Source organism: Rhinopithecus roxellana, chromosome 15 (genome assembly GCF_007565055.1).
Source record: "Rhinopithecus roxellana isolate Shanxi Qingling chromosome 15, ASM756505v1, whole genome shotgun sequence".
NCBI lineage: Eukaryota > Metazoa > Chordata > Mammalia > Primates > Cercopithecidae > Rhinopithecus > Rhinopithecus roxellana.
In genome coordinates, this window is record NC_044563.1 from 3,170,988 (window position 1) to 3,190,695 (window position 19,708).

Genomic DNA, 19,708 nt, shown 5'->3' on the forward strand with positions numbered 1-19,708 from the left:
AAAGACTACAAGATTAACATATCAAAATAATAACTACAACAATTTTTCAAGATATAGTAAAACATAGAGACAACACAAAGTTCAAAAACAGGGAGATGAAGTTAAAGTGTAGAGTTTTGCTTGTTTGTAGTTTATGTAATCTGTGTTAAGTTCTCACGAGTTTAGAATAATGAGTTATAAGAAGATATTATTTGTAAGCCTCGTAGTAACCTCAAATCAAAAAACATACAACAGAGATATACAAAAATAAAAAACTAATCATTAAAACATACTACCAGAAAAAAAAATCACCTTCACTGAAAAGAAGATAGAAGGAAAGAAAGAAGGAAGAAAAGATCACAAAACAATCAGAAAACAACAAATTGGCAGGAGTAAGTCCTTATTTTTCAATGATAACATTGAATGTAAATAGATTAAACTCTTCTATCAAAAGGCATAAGCATGGCTGAATGGGTAGAAAAATAAGACCTAACAACCTGTTACCTATAAGAAACACACTTCACCTATAAAGACACACAGTGACTGAAAATAAAGGGATAAAAAAGATGTTCTATGCCAATGAAAACCAAAAAAGAGCAGGTGTAGCTACGCTTAGATCAGACCTAATAGATTTCAAGATAAAAACTATGAGACAAAGGAAGTTGTTGTATAACGATAAACAGGTCAATTCAGCAAGAAGATACAACAATTATATATGTGCCCGACCAACACTGGAGCACCCAGATATATAAAGAAAATATTATTAGAGCTAAAAGAGAGATAAACCCCAATACAATAATAGCTGGAGACTTCAACACCCCACCTTCAGCATTGGACAGATCATCCAGGCAGAAAATCAGCAATGAAACATCAGTCTTAATCTATACTATAGACCAAATGGAATGAATAGATATTTACAGAACTTTTCACCCAACAGTTGCAGAACACACATTCTTCTCTTCAGCACATGGATTGTTCTCAAGGATAGAGCATACGTTAGGCCACAAACCAAATCTTTACAAATTCAAAAACATGAAATTAAACCAAGTATCTTCTCTGACCACACTGTATTAAACTAGAAATCAATAATGAGAGGAATTTTGGAAACTATACAAACACATGGAAATTAAACAATGTTCTTGAATGACCAGTGGGTCAATGAAGGAATTAAGAAAAAGTCAAAAAATTTCTCAAAACAAATTACAGTGAAACCACAACATACCAAAACCTATTGGATACAATGAAAGCAGTACTAAGAAGAAAGTTTATAGCAATAAATGCCTATATCAAAAAAGTAGAAAAATTTGACAAAACTTGACAAGAAAGTTAAAAGAATTTTGACAAAAGAATAAAAAAATTCAACAAACCTTTAGTCAGACTGACTAAGAGAAAAGACCCAATAAATAAGAATGGAGATGAAAAAGGAGACATTACAACAGATACCACAGAAATGCAAAGGAACATTAGAAGCATCTATGAGCAGCTATATGCCAAAAAATTTGAAAGCCTCAAAGAAATGGATAAATTTCTAGACACATACAATCTACAAAGATTGAACCATGAAGAAATCCAAAACCTTAACAGACCAATAACAAGTAATAAAATTGAGGCCATAATGAAAAGCTTCCCAGCAAAGAAAAGCCCAAGACCCAAATGGCTTCACTGCTAAATTTTACCACAATATTTAAAGAAGAACTAATACCAATCATACTCAAACCATTCAGAAAAATAGAGGAGGAAATACTTCTGTATTCATTCTATAAAGACAGTGTTACCCTGATGCCAAAACCAGACAAAGACACATCAAAAAGAAAAAGAAAACTATAGGCCAATGTCCCTGATGAACATTGATGTAAAAGTCCTCAAAAATTACTTGAAAACCAAATTCAACAACATTTAAAAAGATAATTCATCATGACCAAGTAGGATTTATCCCAGGGACGCAAGGATGGTCCAATATATGCAAATCAATCAATGTGATACCTCATACCAACATAATTAAAACCATATAAGCATTTCAATTGGACTGAAAAAGCATTTGATAAAATTCAACATCACTTCATGATAAAAACTCTCAAAGAACTGGGTATGGGAGGAACATACCTCAACACAACAAATGTTATATATGATGGACCCACAGCTAGTGTCACACTGAACAAGAAAAACTAAAAACCTTACCTCTAAGATCTGGAACAAGACAGGGATGCCTTCTTTCACCACTGTTATTCAACATGGTACTGTAAGTCCTAGCTAGAGCAACAACACGAAAGATAAAAATAAAGAGCATCCAAACTGGAAAGGAAGAAGTCAAATTGAACATGTTTACAGATAATATGGTCCAATATTTGGAGAAACCTGAAGACTCCACCAGCAATCTCTTTGAACTGATAAAAAATTTCAATAGTTGCAGAATACAAAATCAATACACAAAAATCAGCAGCATTTTTATATGCCAACAACAAATAATCTTTCTGAAAAAAATCTGGAAAGTAACCCATTTACAATAGCTGCAAATATAATAAAATACCTAGGAATAAACTTAACCAAGGAAGTAAAATATCTCTACAATGAAAACTATAAAATATTGATGCAAGCAACTAAAATTGAAGAGAACAGAAAAAATGGAAAGATATTCTGTGTTCATGGATTGGAAGAATTGATACTGTTAAAATGTCCATACTGCCCAAAGCAATCTACAAATTCAATGCAATTCCTATCAAAATATCAATGACATTCTTCACAGAAATAGAAAAAATAATTCCAAAATTTATTTGGAACCACAAAAGACCCAAAATAGCCAAAGCTATCCTGAGCAAAAGGAACAAAACTGGAGGAATCACATTAGCTGAGTTCGAATTATACTACCGAGCTATAGTAACAAAAACAGTATGGTACTGGCATAAACACAGATACACAGATCAATGGAAAAGAATAAAGAACCCAGAAATATATCCCTACATCTGCAGTGAACTCATTTTTGACAAAGGTGCCAAGAACACATATACTGGGAAAAGGACAGTCACTTCTATAAATGGTGCCAGGAGAACTGGATATCCGTATGCAGAAGAAGAAAACTAGACCCCTCTCTCTCACCATATAAAAAAATCAAATCAAACTGATTAAAGACTTAAATCTAAGACCTCACACTAAGAAATTACTAAAAGAAAACATTGGGGAAACTCTCCAGGACATTGGACTGGGCAAAGATTTCCTGAGTAATACCCTACAAGCACAGATGACCAAAGCAAAAATGGATAAATGGGACCCAATCAAGTTAAAAAGCTTCTGCACAGCAAAGGAAACAATCAACAAAGTAAAGAGCCACCCCACAGAGTGGGAGAAAATATTCGTAAACTACCTATCTGACAAGGGATTACTAACCAGAACACATAAGGTGCTCAAACAACTCAACAGGAAAAAATTCAATAGTCTGATTAAAAAATGGACAAAACATTGGAATAGACATTTCTCAAAAAAAAAAAAAAAAAAAAAAAAGACATACAAATGGCAAACAGGCATATGGAAAGATGTTCAACGTCACTGATCATCAGAGAAATGCAAATCAAAACCACAATAAGATACCATCTCACCCCAATTAAAATGTTTTTTATCCAAAAGACAGGCAATAATGAATGATGGTAAGGATGTGAAGAATAGGCAACCCTCGTACACTATTGGTGGAAATGTAAATCAGTACAGTCACCATGAAGAACAGTTTGGTGGGTTCTCAAAAAAACAAAAAATAGAGCTGCTATGTGATCCAGCAGTCCCATTGCTAAGTATAATTCCCAAAGAATGAATATTAGTGTATTAAAAAGATATCTATACTGCCATGTTTATTGCAACATCATTCACAGAAGCCAAGATTTGGGAGCAACCTAAGTGTCCATCGACAGAGGAATGGATAAAGAAAATGCAGTGCATATACATAGTGGAGTACCAGTCAGTCATAAAAATAATGAGACCCTGCCATCTGCAACATCATGGATGGAACTGGAGGTCATTATGTTAAGCGAAATAGGCCAGGCACAGAAAGACAAACTTCACATGTTCTCACTTATTTATGGGAGCTAAAAATTAAAACAATTGAACTCATGGAGAGAGAGAGTAGAATGATGGTTACCAGACGCGGCAAAGGGTAGTTGGGGGGTGGGAAGGAGAGAAAGGGGATGGCTAATGGGTACAAAAATGTAATTAGAATGAATAAGATCTAGCATATGATAGCACAACAGGGTGACTAGAGTCAACAAAAATTTATTGTACATATAAAAATAGCTAAAAGAGTATAATTGGTTTGTGTGTAACACACACAAAAAAGACAAATGCTTGAGGCGATGGATAGCAAAACAAAAAACTCAATCTTGAATCCACTTGTGGCATCATCTGTCATGGACAACAGTCCTTCCCGCCAGTCCCCAAACGCCTGAACAGCAGCCAACATCCTTCTCTCTGGCACCCTCTTGCTTGTCAACGATTAAAAGCACACTGGGCTGGCCACCGAGGGAGTGTTGAAAGAACATGTGGAGTCTCAGGCTTGCAGCTCTACCAGAGCAATGAAGCAAAGAGTCCAATAATTAGATGCAGGGGCCAGAGACAGCTGTGTCCCTTAGCAGAATGCCCAGCCCGTGAACTCCTTTCTGTGGCTGTGTTCTCAAGGCCGGGTGCCAAGCTCACCATGCCGCACAACAGTGACCAAAGAGAGAGTATGCACAAAGACGGGCAGGGCTGGATCTGACCTTCCTGTGCATGTAAAACTCCCCTGCTGCCATGAGCCTGATTTTAATTAAAAGTAACCAAGTTTGCTCCTGTTTAAGTTGACAGAAAGCCAACCCCAACAGACAACTCCCAGAAGGGAAAGTGCAAATGACACACACGTCAATGAAGAGCTGCTCAAACCCATAGCAATCAGAGAAATGCAAAGTAAAACGCAGGAATTCCCTTTATACCCATCAGATTGGTAAAAGCTAGAGGGTTGACTAACGCCAAGTGATGGCAAGTTGGTGCAAAGCAGAGCCTTCCAGGACTGCCGTGGGAGGGAGACCTGGCACATGGCAGCCTGGGAAGCACTCAGGCTGGGCTGTGTAGTGGTCTACGACCTTTTAGTCAGGCTGAGGAATACATGCCTGAGAGAGGCTCTCACTGCGTCTTCCCCAGAAGGGCTTGCATGGGTATCCATCAACACTGTTTGTGGAAGTGAGGGATGGAGCAGCCCAGAGTCCAGTGGTCGGCGACTGAGTTAGCAACACGTCGTGGAGCAGCAGATGGAACTGCGCAGGCGTCACCCCGCCTGCATTAGGTGTGCACCGACATGCCCTCAGCTGCATGGAGACAAGTAAAAATAACACACAGCACCACCTCACACTCCTCAGGATGGCTACTGTCAACAAGGTGGAGAATAACAAGTGTTGGCGAAGCCATGGAGAAACTGGAACCCTTGCACACCGTGGGTGGGGATGTAAAATGGTGCAGCCCCTGTGGAAAATGGGATGGCTGTTTCTCCAAAAATTAAACATGGAATTAGCACGTGATCCAGCAATGCCACTTCTGGGTCTGTCTCCAAAAGAACCAAATGCAGGGTTTCAAAGAGGTATTTGTACACCCCTGTTCTGAGCAGCTTTTTTCACACTAGCCGAAAAGTAGAAATGGACCAAACGTTCATTGACAGGCGAATGGATAAACAGAGTGTGGTCCATCCACACAACGGAATATCACTCAGCCTTGGAAATAAGGAGATTCTGACACAGGCGACAACATGGATGAACTTTAAGGATGTCACGCCGAGTGAAATAAATCAGTCACAGACAGGTGAACACTGTAGGGCTCAACTTAAATGAGGTCCCTAGAATGGTCAAACCCATAGGGACAGAAAGTAGAACGGTGGTTGCCAGGGGCTGGGGGAGGAGGAAACACAGAATGGGGGTTCAACGGGAACAGAGTTTCAGTTTGGGAAAATGAAAAGTTCTAGAGATGGATGGTGGTGACAGCTGCACAACAGTGTGAATGAATGTAATGAATACCCCTGAACGATACACTTAGAAATGGTTAAAATGGGCTGGGTGCAGTAGCTCATGCCTGTAATATAAGATTTATAATATATTATATTATATTATATTATATATAATATAATATAAGATTTATAATATATCAGATTTATCCATCAATTAACACAAACATTCTCATAACCCAAGCCCATGACCACTAACAGGAGCTCTTTCAGCTCTCCTAATAACCTCTGGCCTAATTATATGATTCCACTTTTATTCTTCAACCCTGCTAGTGTTAGGGTTATTAACTAATATATTAACAATATATCAATGATGACGTGATATTGTCCGAGAAAGCACTTATCAAGGTCACCATACAACACCAGTTCAAAAGGGCCTTCGCTATGGAATAGTCTTATTTATTATTTCAGAAATTTTCTTCTTTGCTGGCTTTGAGGCTGAGGCAGGCAAATCACCTGAGGTCAGGAGTTCAAGAGAAGCCTGGCCAACATGGTGAAACTCCGTCTCTACTAAAAATACAAAAATTACCCTGGCGTGGTGGTGGGTGCCTGTAGTCCCAGCTACTCGGGAGGCTGAGGCAGGAAGATCGTTTGAACCTGGGAACGGAGGCTGCAGTGAGCCGAGATTCTGCACAGCACTCCAGCCTGGGAGACAGAGCAAGACTCCATCTCCAAAAAAAAAAAAAAAAAAAAAAAAAACAGGTTAAAATGGTCAGTTTTGGGTTATATGTATTTTACCAATTTTTTTTTTTAACTTGATGACAACAAACAAGAACAGCGTTGAGTGAAACTGAGTAGGATCCAGGGCACAGCGGCATTTACAATGTGAAGTGCTCACTGGAAGCCCCGTGCCGTGTTCTGCAGGGAGGCGGGTGCATCGTGTGCGTGCATTGAACCTGCTGAATGGGAAAGCGATCAGCGTGCGATGGGGAGTGGAGTGTGGGGGACGTGAGCTGAGCATAGGAGAGGAAAATGAACACGTCGTCCCCTGCACCCTCGTCCCTGACGATGAAGAACAAAGAGTCGGGCACCTGTCAGATGACGGGAAGGACAGGGAACGACTCAAGGACGGGGTGGGCCCACTCCAGGCTGAGCCCTCCCTGCCCCGAGCAGCCCATGCCGTCACCTTTTAAGGATCTCACGTTCACTGCCTTGTCTTGGTTCTCATGAATTTTAGCCCTGCACTTCCTAGCCTGTGCTCAGAACACACAAGTGCACAGCAGGCCTCTGTTAGCTTGGGCTGCCTGAAATCCTTTCTCCTTTTTCTAGAAAGAGTGCAGCAGTTCCTCCTAGAGAATCAGTCTGCCCCAATCCCCGCACTTATGGTTCCCGTAAGGGAGGCTGATTCCTCCCTTGCAGCAGAAGTAGACAAGTGGCCCTAGCTGGGCCCCACAGAACATCCCAGCATCCTAGGAGAGATAGTCACAGATGGGCTGGAACCAAGCCAGCCGCGGTCCAGGGCTCCAGGAGTGCACATTCTGGAATCCTGCCAAAAGCATTGGCCGGGGAGGTGCTCTTCCTGCTGAGTCTGAGTCCAAAGGCAGGAGAAGACCTATGGTTCCACCTTGAAGACAGGTAGAAGCAAATAATTATCTCCTCGTCTTTTTATTCTGTTCAGGCCTCTGATGGATGGGGTGAGGCCCACCTTCTGCGGGGAGGACACTCTGCTTGCCTCGGCCTGCAGATTCGAATGCTAGTCCCATCCAGAAACATCCTCGCAAACACAGAGGCTTGGCCAAATGTCTGGGCACCCCCATGGTCCCATCAAGGCGACACATAAAATTCACCATCACGCACGGCGAGACCATCAGCCATGGGGCTGGAAAGAAATGCCCCCGGTCAGCTTGCTCTCTGCCAGAGCTAGCACCCAGTGCCACCCAGTCCTTAACCTGTCCTGCATCCTCACCCGCAGGCCCCATTCCTCTCTGTGTTTCCCAGGCTCTGTGCATTCCTGCACAGACCTCTCAGACCAGTGGGGTCTTTCTCATGCCTGCCATCCGGCATCTCCGAACAATCCTGCCTTCTGTTTTATTGTTTGTTGGGTAAACGAGCTGGATTATGAACAAGCTCCCTCTTCCTGATTTTCCCACATACAACCAACCCAACCAGCCTGGCCTGTTCTGAACCCAGGCAGCTGGCAATCAACAGCGTCAGCAGGGCCCCTCCTCCCAATACAAGCCTCAGAGGCTGAAGGGCAAGGAGGCTCTGAGAAGCTGACCTCTCCCTGCTCTGAAAGCAGCCAAGCCTTCCATTCTGCTCCCCCTGTTTCTGCTTGGTGTTTGATATAGAAAAATCACTTAGTGGGAGGCCAAGGCGGGCAGATCACGAGGTCAGGAGATCGAGACCATCCTGGCTAACACGGTGAAACCCCGTCTCTACTAAAAATACAAAAAATTAGCCGGGCTCAGTGGCGGGCATCTGTAGTCCCAGCTACTCTGGAGGCTGAGGCAGGAGAATGGTGTGAACCCAGGAGGCAGAGCTTGCAGTGAGCCAAGATTGCGCCACTGCACTCCAGCCTGGTGACAGAGCGAGACTCCGTCTCCAAAAAAAAGAAAAATCACTTAGGGGCCAGGCGCAGTGGCTCATGCCTGTAATCCTAGCACTTTGGGAGGCCAAGGTGGGTGGATCACCTGAGGTTAGAAGTTCGAGACCAGCCTGGCCAATATGATGAAACCCCATCTCTACCAAAAATGCAAAAATTAGCCCGGTGTGTAATCCCAGCTACTCGGGAGGCTGAGGCAGGAGAATTGCTTGAACCCAGGAGGTGGAGGTTGCAGTGAGCCAAGATCACGCCACTGTACTACAGTCTGGGTGACAAAAGCAAAACTCCATCTCAAAAAAAAAAAAAAAAAAAAGGAAAAAGAAAAATCACTTAGGAAAGCCATATTGTTCACCCTCTATGGAGCACGTATATTCAACACACGTCGGTTATATTAGGCACTGAGCCTGGTACCAGGGATTCAAAAATGAGGAAGGCAGGGCTTCTCTCACAATCTAATTACAGGGAGACCCCTGCCAGACAAGGCCAGCACCCAAAGTCAATGCTGTGGTGGGGGAAACGGGAGATATGTGGAGCCTGGGGTATGAGTTTGTCATCCAGCCTCAGGAATGAGGAGGCATCACTTGGTGGAACATCGTCCTGGAAGAGCTCCGAGGACTCTCCAGGGCTGGAATTGCCTGGAGAATGGGAACAGCACCCTCAGCAGAGGGAACACCATCAGCAAAGACAGGATGCCCCAGGGCGAATGTGGTTCCCCAGGAGCATGGAGCACAAGCCATGGAGTGTCCCAAGCTCGAGGAGGAGCCCCAGAGATGGGGCCAAGCTGACAGCCTTCCCTGCCAACCCGAGGCCCGTGGGGTTCCCTCTGCAGCAGAGAAGTGTCCTCGCAGGGTAGGTACAAGGCATGGTCAGAAGTGAGGCCCCAAACAGCCCTTCATTCCTGGGGACCACAGTCCGGAACATCCTAGACTTCTCTGGAATCCACCCCCACCCCTGCTGTCTTCTCCACCTGCTCTCTGGCGCTGCTGCCATCATTTGGGAAAAAGCCATTAAATGAATGAGACCAGAAGCTACATGTACGTTTCCCACTGTGCCCCGGCAATGCTCTGACTGTGCCCCAGCTATGCCCCAGCTGTGCCCCAGCAATGCCTCGGCTGTCTCTTAGCTAACCCTGGGACCCAAGGGTGCCTGGAGATGCTCCAGGCTGCTCAAGTGGGGAAGAATCCACCTTCCTCAGCCACTGGATTCCAAAAGGCCCTGGAGCCATGTGGGAGACAAAGGTGGTGTGTTCCTGTTGCCAGAGTCACTCTCTCTGTCTCGCCCAGTGGTCAGAGCGAACAAAGAGGTGATTGAGGACTCTCATTCCTGTTTCCTAAGCTGCTCTCCTATTTATCTTCCTCAAGGTGCAATTGAATGCAGACGGGGGCGGGGACGGGGCCCAGCGAGGATAATGCCATGATTACTGGGTCTCCAGCTAAACTGCAAAAATGTGCACCATTCATAATCCTCAAAACGGCCTCACCAGGCACGAAGCCCAAACTTGAGGGTGGCCTGGAAGAGGTGGGCTCTGATTTAAGAACTTCGAGTCTCTTCAATTTTCCTGAGTGTTTTTGTGGCTGAAACCCAGTGACTGAAAACCTTGGCAAAATAATAATAATGATGATGTATGAATATTTTGTATTTTTAAGTAAATCATATGAGAGTCATATTTCCTGTTGGGGTCAGGCTGAAAGCCAGGCCTCAAGGTCACTCCAAGGTCCCTGTTACCCACAGGCAAAGTGGCTTCCAGCCTCTGTCCAATGTTTTCTTTCCTGCCTCACGGGCCTGGCACTGTTACCTAAAATCCAGGGGCCATTTCTACTCAGTCTTCTGCTGTCTCTAAGGACTTGCATTCAGTCTAAATGTATTTTCCATGGATGGTGTTGCCAAGTGGCTCACCTGACAGCTGAAGTCAGTTCCAACAGCGGCAGAGGGAACCAGAAGTGCGTCTAGACATCAATGCATATTCTTATTTACCTAGTATTTGGCTCACATCTCAGGATCTCACTGAATGTTCAGAAGTTCTGGGAAAGAAACATTATTACCCACTCCTTCATATTTTCAGAGTGGAAACAGGCCAAGAGAGGGGATGTGAGTTACCCAATGTCACGTATCCAGCAAATGGCAGGGCTGAGATTTCACTGATTTTACAATTTTATTGATGTATAATTGACATACAGTAATCTGCCCATGTTTTAAGCGTGCAATTCTGGGCCAGTCGCAGTGGCTCACGCCTGTAATCCCAGCACTTTGGGAGGCCAAGGTGGGTGGATCACCTGAGGTCAGGAGTTCGAGACCAGCCTGGCCAACATGGCGAAACCCTGTCTCTACTGAAAATACAAAATTAGCTGGGACATGATGGCACATGCCTGTGGTCCCAGCTACTTGCGAGGCTGAGGCAGAAGGATCACTTGAACCCAGGGGCCGCAGGTTTCAGTGAGCCAAGATTACACCACTATACTCCAGCCGTGGTGACAGAGCAAGACTCTGTCTCAAAATAAATAAATAAATAAATAAATAAATAAATAAATAAATAAATAAATGGTGTACAATTATGTAAGTTGTGAAACATGTATACACCCAGGTTTTTCAGCCTTGGCCCCACTGGCATTTGGGGTTAATTATTTTTGGGGGATCGGGGGTGTCTTGTGGACTGTAGGATGTTTAGCCTCATCCCTGGCCTCTATCCACTAGATGCCAGGGGTCTAATTAGTCTGTGAGGGGCAAAATCACCCCTGATTGAGGACCCCTCGTGTCCCCCCAATGAAGTCACCACCACCATCAAGTGATGAAGGACTCCTCACCCCCAATTCCTTCACGCTCCTTTGTGTTCCCACCTTCCCCAGGCAACAGCCCACCTGTTTCCTGTCACTGAGGATTCGGCTTACATTTTCTTTTCTTTTCTTTCTTTTCTTTTTCTTTTTTTTTTTTTTTTTTGAGACACAGTTTCGCTCTTGTTGCCCAAGCTAGAGTGCAGTGGTGCAATCTCGGCTCACTGCAACCTCTACCTCCCTGATTCAAGCGATTCTCCTGCCTCAGCCTCCCGAGTAGCTAGGATGACAGGCAGGCACCATCACACCTGGCTAATTTTGTATATTTAGTAGAGCCAGGATTTCTCCATGTTAGTCAGGCTGGTCTCAAACTCCTGACCTCAGGTGATCAACCCGCCTTGGCCTCCCAAAGTGCTGGGATTACAGGTGTAAGCTACCGTGCCCGGCCTTGGCTTACATTTTCTAGGCTTTTATATATCTATCTGGAATTGCACAGCAGGTACCTTGGAGGGGTCTGGGCTTCACTAAGCCGTGTTATTTTGAGGCTGCCCTGGACAGTGCGCGTGTCCACAGTGACTCCTGTGGGGCCCTGAGTTGCCTCCTGTGGTGTGGACATTCTGTGCCTGGCTTTACCATCCGCCTTTTGACGGATTTTCAGGTTGTTTCCAGTTTGGGGCTGTGACAAGCCAGACATTCATGCCTGAGACCTTCTGTGGACACGAGCTCTCATTCCTCCAGGGGGAGTACCTAGTAGTGGAGGGGCTGAATGGGAGGGCAGGGGTGTGTTTACCTTTTCAGGAACTGGCCACGCTGTTTTCCAAAGTGGCCCACAGCTTCTGACTCCTGGGTCAGGTCTCTAGGTTCTCGCTCACTGGCTTCTCAGATCCAGACACAGCGGGGAGGAGCAAAGGCAGATGAGGGTGGGTGGAATTCCCTGGTTAAATGGAGGCCAGAGAGAGATTTTGAATCATTTAGAAAATACCAGGAAAAGGAGGCACGATAGGAGGGTGCAGAGACTCCACTCACTCCACAGGGGCCCCAGCCAGGACGTGGCTACCCGAGCCAGACCCCCACACCTCACTCCACACTTCTCACCTTTCACATCCTGGATGCTAAAATCTCATTCCTGGGAACCCAGGGCTTCCCTTGGCCTCAGGATGGGTCACATTCCACAGAAATAGTAATCCGTTTCGATTACCTTAAATCTTTTAAACCAGGAGAGAACCTTCACTAGAAAAAAAGTACGTCTTTTGGGAGTACCATCGGTTTTCACAGGACTGCTTCCTAGGTGGATTGCTGCAGAGTCAAATTCTGTGTAACTTTTCCCCCTTGACTGTACCCGCAAATAACATATTTGCATCATAGAAATGAACCCAGCGTAAACTTCCAGAAAAGCTACTATGCTAATTTATTTGCTGTCCATTCACATGGCTTCAGATCTTCACTGCCAATTCTGCTGACATGAAAGAATTCTGAATCTGCAAGGTAGGTCTGGGAGTTCTGGAGAACTGACCCAGAATCTTGATGAAATTTTTTCCTTTCTCTGAAATCCTTTCATAAAGATTTAAAGAGTGATCTCATGACATCATATATAATCCCAAATTCTTGCATTAAGTAAGATTTCTCTTTCAAAGCTAAATACACACCTTTCAACTAGGTAAACAAATAAGAGTATAAAGAATGTATTTTCCTGTTTCTAAAAGTGTGAGGATTAAATTTTAATCCATAATTTTAATGAGAAACAGATTAGCCCTGTATAACACAGGAAGAATTTGTGCTGGGTAGAATATTATTTTAGATCATTTTTTTTTTTTTACTCAGAGGTTTGATAAACTTTAGTTCCATAGTTAGTTGGTGAATTGGAATGACTTGAAAATACAGGCCAGACACAGTGGCTCATGCCTGTAATCCCAGCACTTTGGGAGGCCAAGATGGGTGGATCGCTTGAGGTCAGGAGTTCGAGACCAGACTGGCCAACATGTTAAAACCCCATCTGTACTAAAAATACAAAAATTAGCCAGGCGTGGTGGCGGGCACCTATAATCCCAGCTACTCAGGAGGCTGAGGCAGGAGAATCACTTGAACCTGGGTGGCGGAAGTTGTAGTGAGACAAGATCATGCCACTGCTCTCCAGCCTGGGCAACACAGTGAGACTCTGTCTCAGGAAAAAAAAAAAAAAAAAAAAGAAAGAAAAGAAAATATGGCTATAGAGAGAACATTTCTAGAACCATACCAAGAGAATACTGTCCCCAAAGAGTGAGAATGGGGGCTAGAACGGGAGAATGACTTTTCTTCATTGGGCATCTGACTTTTGATATTTGGGGTTCTTTTATCATCTGTGGAATAATGTCATAGTTTTAAAAGAATTCAAAACAGTATTTGTGGATAATCACCCATAATGCCCAATACTAAGAGGCAAATAGTGTTAACTTTTTTTTTTTTTTTTTTGAGATGGAGTCTCGCTCTGTCGCCCAGGCTGGAGTGCAGTGGCCGGATCTCAGCTCACTGCAAGCTCCTCCTCCCGGGTTTACGCCATTCTCCTGCCTCAGCCTCCCGAGTAGCTGGGACTACAGGCGCCTGCCACCTCGCCCGGCTAGGTTTTTTTTTTTTTTTTTGTATTTTTTTTTTAGTAGAGACGGGGTTTCACCGGGTTAGCCAGTATGGTCTTGATCTCCTGACCTCGTGATCCGCCCGTCTCAGCCTCCCAAAGTGCTGGGATTACAGGCTTGAGCCACCGCGCCTGGCCAATTTTTTAAAGTATATATTCACGGGTGAGTTTTTTGTGTGTGGGTACACATGTATGTATGCATGCATGTCATTATGAATAAATACACATTAGCAAAAATATTTTCCAACTAACCACTTTCCAATCTACAACCTATTGGAGATGTCTTTCTGCCTTAGCAACACACAGGTGCACCATGGAGAATGTTGTGGGTTTGCTTCCGGCCCACCACAATAAAGCAAGTATTGCAATAATGTAAATCACACAAATTTTTTGGTGTCCCATTGCATATAAAAGTTATATTTACAGCTGGGCATGGTGGCTCATGCCTGCAATCCCAGCACTTTAAGAGGCAGAGGTGGGAGGATCACTTGAGGTCAAGAGTTTGAGACCAGCCTGGCCAACTTGGTAAAACCCCGTCTCTACTAAAAATACAAAAATTAGCCAGGCGTGGTGATGGGCGTCCAGCTACTTGGGAGGCTGAGGCAGGAGAATCACTCGAACCCAGGAGATGGAGGTTGCAGTGAGCCGAGATCATGCCACTGCACTCCAGCCTTGGTGACAGAGACTGTCTCAAAAAAAAAAAAAAAAGTTTTCTTTACACCATAATATAGTCTATTAAGTATGCAATAGTAGTATGTCTTAAAAAATGTACATACCTTAACTAAAAATACTTTATTGCTAAAAAAAAAAAAAAAAGCTAACAATCATCTGAGCCTTCACTCAGTTGGAATTTTTGGCTGGTGGAGGGTCTTGCCTCAATGTTGATGGCTGCTGACTGATTAGGGTGGTGGTTGCTGAAGGCTGGAGTGGGTGTGGCAATTTCTTGAAATACGACAACAATGATTTTTTTTTTTTTTTTGAGACAGAGTCTCACTCTGTCGCCAGGCTGGAGGGCAGTGTCATGATCTTGGCTCACTGCAATCTCCACCTCCCGGGTTCAGGCAATTCTCCTGCCTTAGCCTCCCCAGTAGCTGGTACTAGTGTGCCACCACACCTGGCTAATTTTTTTATTTATAGTAAAGATGGGGTCTCACCATGTTGGCCAGGATGGTCTCAGTCTCTTGACCTCGTGATCTGCCTGCCTTGGCGTCCCAAAGTGCTGGGATTACAGGCATGAGCCACCGTGACCAGCCAACAATGAATTTTACTGCATCAATTGATTCTTCTTTTCATGAATGATTTTTTCTGCAGCTTATGATGCTGTTTGAAAGCATTTTACCCACAGCAGAACTTTCAAAGTTGGAGTCAATCCTCTCAAACCCTGTCACTGCTTAAGCAACTATGTTTATGGGATATTCTCAATCCTTTGTTGTCATTTCAACAATGTTCACAGCACCTTCACCAGGAGTAGATTCTATCTCAAGAAACCGCTTTGTCCATCCAAAAGAAGCAGCTCCTCATCTGTTGAAGTTTTCTCATGGGATTGCAGCAATTCAGTCCCATCTTCAGGCTCCACTTCTATTTACAGTTCCTTTGCTATTTCCACCACATCTGCAGTTGCTTCCTCCCTGGAAGGCTTGAACCCCTCTAAGTCATCCATGAGGGTTGGAATCAACTTCTTCCCAACTCCTATTGTTGATACTTTGTCGATATTTTGACTTCTTCCCATGAATCATACATTTTTTACTGGCATTTAGAATGATGAATTCTTTCCAGAGGGTTTTCAATTGACTTTGCTCAGATCCATCATAGAAATCACTATCTCTGGCAGCAATAGCCTTGCAAGGTGTATTTCTTAAAAAACAAGACTTGAGGCCAGGCACGGTGGCTCACGCCTGTAATCCCAGCACTTTGGGAAGCCGAGGCGGGTGGATCACCTGAGGCAGGGAGTTGGAGACCAGCCTGACCAACATGGTGAAATCCCATCTCTACTAAAAATACAAAATTACCCGGGCATGGTGGCGTGTGCCTGTAATCCCTGTTACTCAGGAGGCTGAGGCAGGAGAATCGCTTGAACCCAGGAGGCAGAAGTTGCAGTGAGCCAAGATTGCACCATTGCACTCCAGCCTGGGCAACAAGAGTGAAACTCCGTCTCAAAAATAAAATAAAATAAAACAAACAATAAACAGTTCAGATATGCAAATAATCTATATTTAACTGTTATTAGAATTATCAATCGCCTATTCCAAATTGTCTCTGCATCTTTATCCCACTTTCATGGAGGCCCCATTCTTGTTCCCTCTGTGCTCTTTGCAACAGCAAGGGACGGGCATCTTTTGGTCTGCCAGTCTGTACATCCCTTGCATTAAAAGGCTCTCAGGAAATACATGGAGAGGAGCCAGGGACAAACCGCTCCGTTAAAGGCCCTGCTTATAATTCTCTGTAATGTGCGTTCCTAATTAAGTTGTTATTGGGCCAATTAACTGTTAATGCCAGGGCCTAGAACACAAAGGCTTCTTTAATAAGAGTGTTAATCACTGCTAACTAAGGAGGGTTACGAGGCTGTCTGTATTTTCCAAGAATTCAGCCGAAACCTCTCTTGTTCTTTCCTTCAGCCCTGCAGTCAACACAGGGATCCCCACTGCAGCCTCCACGCCGGTCACCGGTCATGTTTCACCTCGGCCTGAACCCTTCCCACCAGCCACATGGGCTCTCTGTGAGACAACCCAGGGTGTTCCTGCAGGAGCCTGACTGGGGGCACCTAAGGGGTGTGCCTGGGTGGCCCACAGGGTGGGAAACCCTCCATAGAGGCACCGCCTCCAACTTTTGATCTTTTGTCCAGATGAACTACTGCTACAACAGTGGGCATAGTAAAGGCGCTGTCTTCAAGAAAGAATTTTGGTTGAAATAGGCCTTGCCGTGTACAGGAGAGCAGGTGCAGCTTGCTGTGTGTACAAAGGGTATGGACAGAGGGGCCATCCAGCAGGTACCCGAGAGTGACCACTGGGAGAGGATGTACGGCAGGGCAGACAGCAGTTTCATGCTGTAAAGACATTGTAGGAAACGCAGCAGTTTTTACTCTTGTTCTCAGATTTCTGAATTCTTTTAAAATAAGTCTTAAATGCCTTAACTCCTCCTTACAAGCCACCCAAAATTCTTGAAAGTGCACCCCGAATGTAATGCAGCTCAGGTCACTGACCTCGTGGCATGGCCGGTTCTTTGTATTGAACCCGATTCATCACTTTAAAGTTCCACTGATGTTACTTTTGTCCCAACAGGAGCTGTGCAAAGTCTAATCCAACCTTCATGGGCCATTGTTCTCAGTGATTTTGACGGCAGCCCTAATGCCACCTCCAGCCTTCTATTTCCAGTTGTGATAACAATTCTCTCAACCAGATGTGATAACAGCAATAGCTGACATTTGCTGAGGATCTACTCTGTGGCAGCAGGCTCTGTGCCAAGCCTCGTGCCATGCGAGATTTCCTTTACCCTCATTAAATAAAACGCAATGAAGACATTGTTCCCCCCCCCCCCTTTTTTTTTTTTTTGAGACGGAGTTTCATTCTATCACCCAGGCTGGAGTGCAGTGGTGCAATCTTGGCTCACTGCAACCTCTGCCTCCCGGGCTCAAGTGATTCTCCTGCCTCAGCCTCCTGAGTAGCTGGGATTACAGGCGTGCACCACCACACCCGGCTAATTTTTGTATTTTTAGTAGAGACAGGGTTTCACCATGTTGGCCAGACTGGTCTTCAACTCCTGACCTCAACTGATCCGCCCCTCTCAGCCTCCCAAAGTGCTGGAATTACAGGCGTAAGCCACTGTGCCCAGCCGGTTGTCCCTATTTAACAAGGAATCTGGGACTCAGCATGCCCAGGTCAGCCCCTCAGCATCATAGAGCTGGTACAATTGGCAGAGAGGGGACTAGGGCTCCAGGGCTCCATGTGCCATATCCTCAGGCAGTCAGGGCCAGCTCCGAGCTCTCCTCCACCCCCAACCCCCTCCCCTTCCATGAGGCCATTCCCATTCCCAGTGTTCCAAACGTGTGAAATGAATTCTTCCGCTGGCCTGTCTTGCCACAAACACAAGGACAGTACGATATTCTGTTTGTTCTGTGGAGAGTGTGAGGGCGGGGTGGTTTTAAAGTCCGAAAAGTCACAGGGGCACGACTCGCATCCACCGATATTGTGCAGAACACAAATCAGAGAGATTCTGGAATCTAGAAAGCCTGGCTCAGCCTCCTCCTCCTCCTCTCTCCTCCTCCTCCTCCCAAAGCCAGGCTTGAACCCACTCCCACCTTGCAGAGGCAGCTAGGATAGAACTGGGCATGGAGAGAGAGGACATGGACTGTCAAGGGGGAGGTAGATCTTTTTATTTTTAGAGTATGTCTTGACAAACATTGGTTAAACTATTACGCTGTTATTTTCATAATAACTATGAAGAATGTAAGTATTAGTTAACAATAAATCGATAGTAATGGAATTATGGTAATAGTGCAGTGAGAATGAACATGGGAAAGCCTGATTCTCCTGCATCCTAGTTGCGGCCCTGGACTGTTTTCAACATCTGCGCTCTCTCCAGGGACGTTTGGTGGAACTTGGGACGTTGTGGTGGGACAATGAAGGAGACAGCTGGTGATGCAGCTGTGCCCTCTCATGTAGCCTCCGCCAGCCTCTGAACTTCCACTGCCATAGAAACAGTGAGGCTGGGCCGGGCGCGGTGGCTCAAGCCTGTAATCCCAGCACTTTGGGAGGCTGAGACGGGCGGATCACGAGGTCAGGAGATCGAGACCATCCTGGCTAACACGGTGAAACCCCGTCTCTACTAAAAAATACAAAAAAAAAAAAAAAAAAAAAAAAAACTAGCCGGGCGAGGTGGCGGGCGCCTGTAGTCCCAGTCCCAGCTACTCGGGAGGCCAAGGCAGGAGAATGGTGGGAACCCGGGAGGCGGAGCTTGCAGTGAGCTGAGATCCGGCCACTGCACCCCAGCCTGGGCGACAAAGCGAGACTCCGTCTCAAAAAAAAAAAAAAAAAAAAAAAGAAAGAAACAGTGAGGCTGGTTCCCACCACACTTTATTAGAGGAAATTGACAGAGGAAGAGCCAGGGGCTGAGGGAGCTGTGCAGCGGGCCTTTTCCAGGGCACAGCTCCCTGAGGTGAGCTCATTTTGAGGGGAGCCCAGACCACACAGGGAACAACAGGGCAGTAGATGGACCACCAGGTGACAGCAGGGACCCGGCAGATGAGAAAGAATTGACAGTGGTTTGCAAACGACTCAAGCCTGGGAGATGCTGGGAGTGAGGACTGCACAGCTGCCAAGCCAGGGGTTCCCACTCTGCTCGACTACCCCTTCCTGCAAGCTGCACTGGCCCTGGCTTATCTACTAAGTCTCTAGGGCAGGGGCCTGCCCTGGGTGGTGGGGTGGGTGGTTACGGGACCCCAAGGGAGACAGTTTCTGGGGGGAAGAGTGGAGGCTGTGGCCAAGTTTAGAGGAGGAGGGAGTGGGACCTGGGTTCTGGGGGTCCCTGCTGGCTCCAGCCCGCATAGCCTGGAAATGGCCTCCTGCCTTAGATACCCCAAACCCAGCCAGAGGGGGAGAGGTGGACTGAGTAGAGGCAGCACCCTGTTTTGTTAAAATACAGCAAATCCTGTCTAAACCCTATAGTTATGTACTCTGCATCCTGCACTCCAAAGAAATGAATGTAATCATCTCCAACAAAATGATCCCCTTGGTACACTTCGCATTTGGCCTCAGGGTACATTCCAGTAAGGAATGAGATGCTTAGGGGAGGCTGTCCAGGGGAGAAGGCCT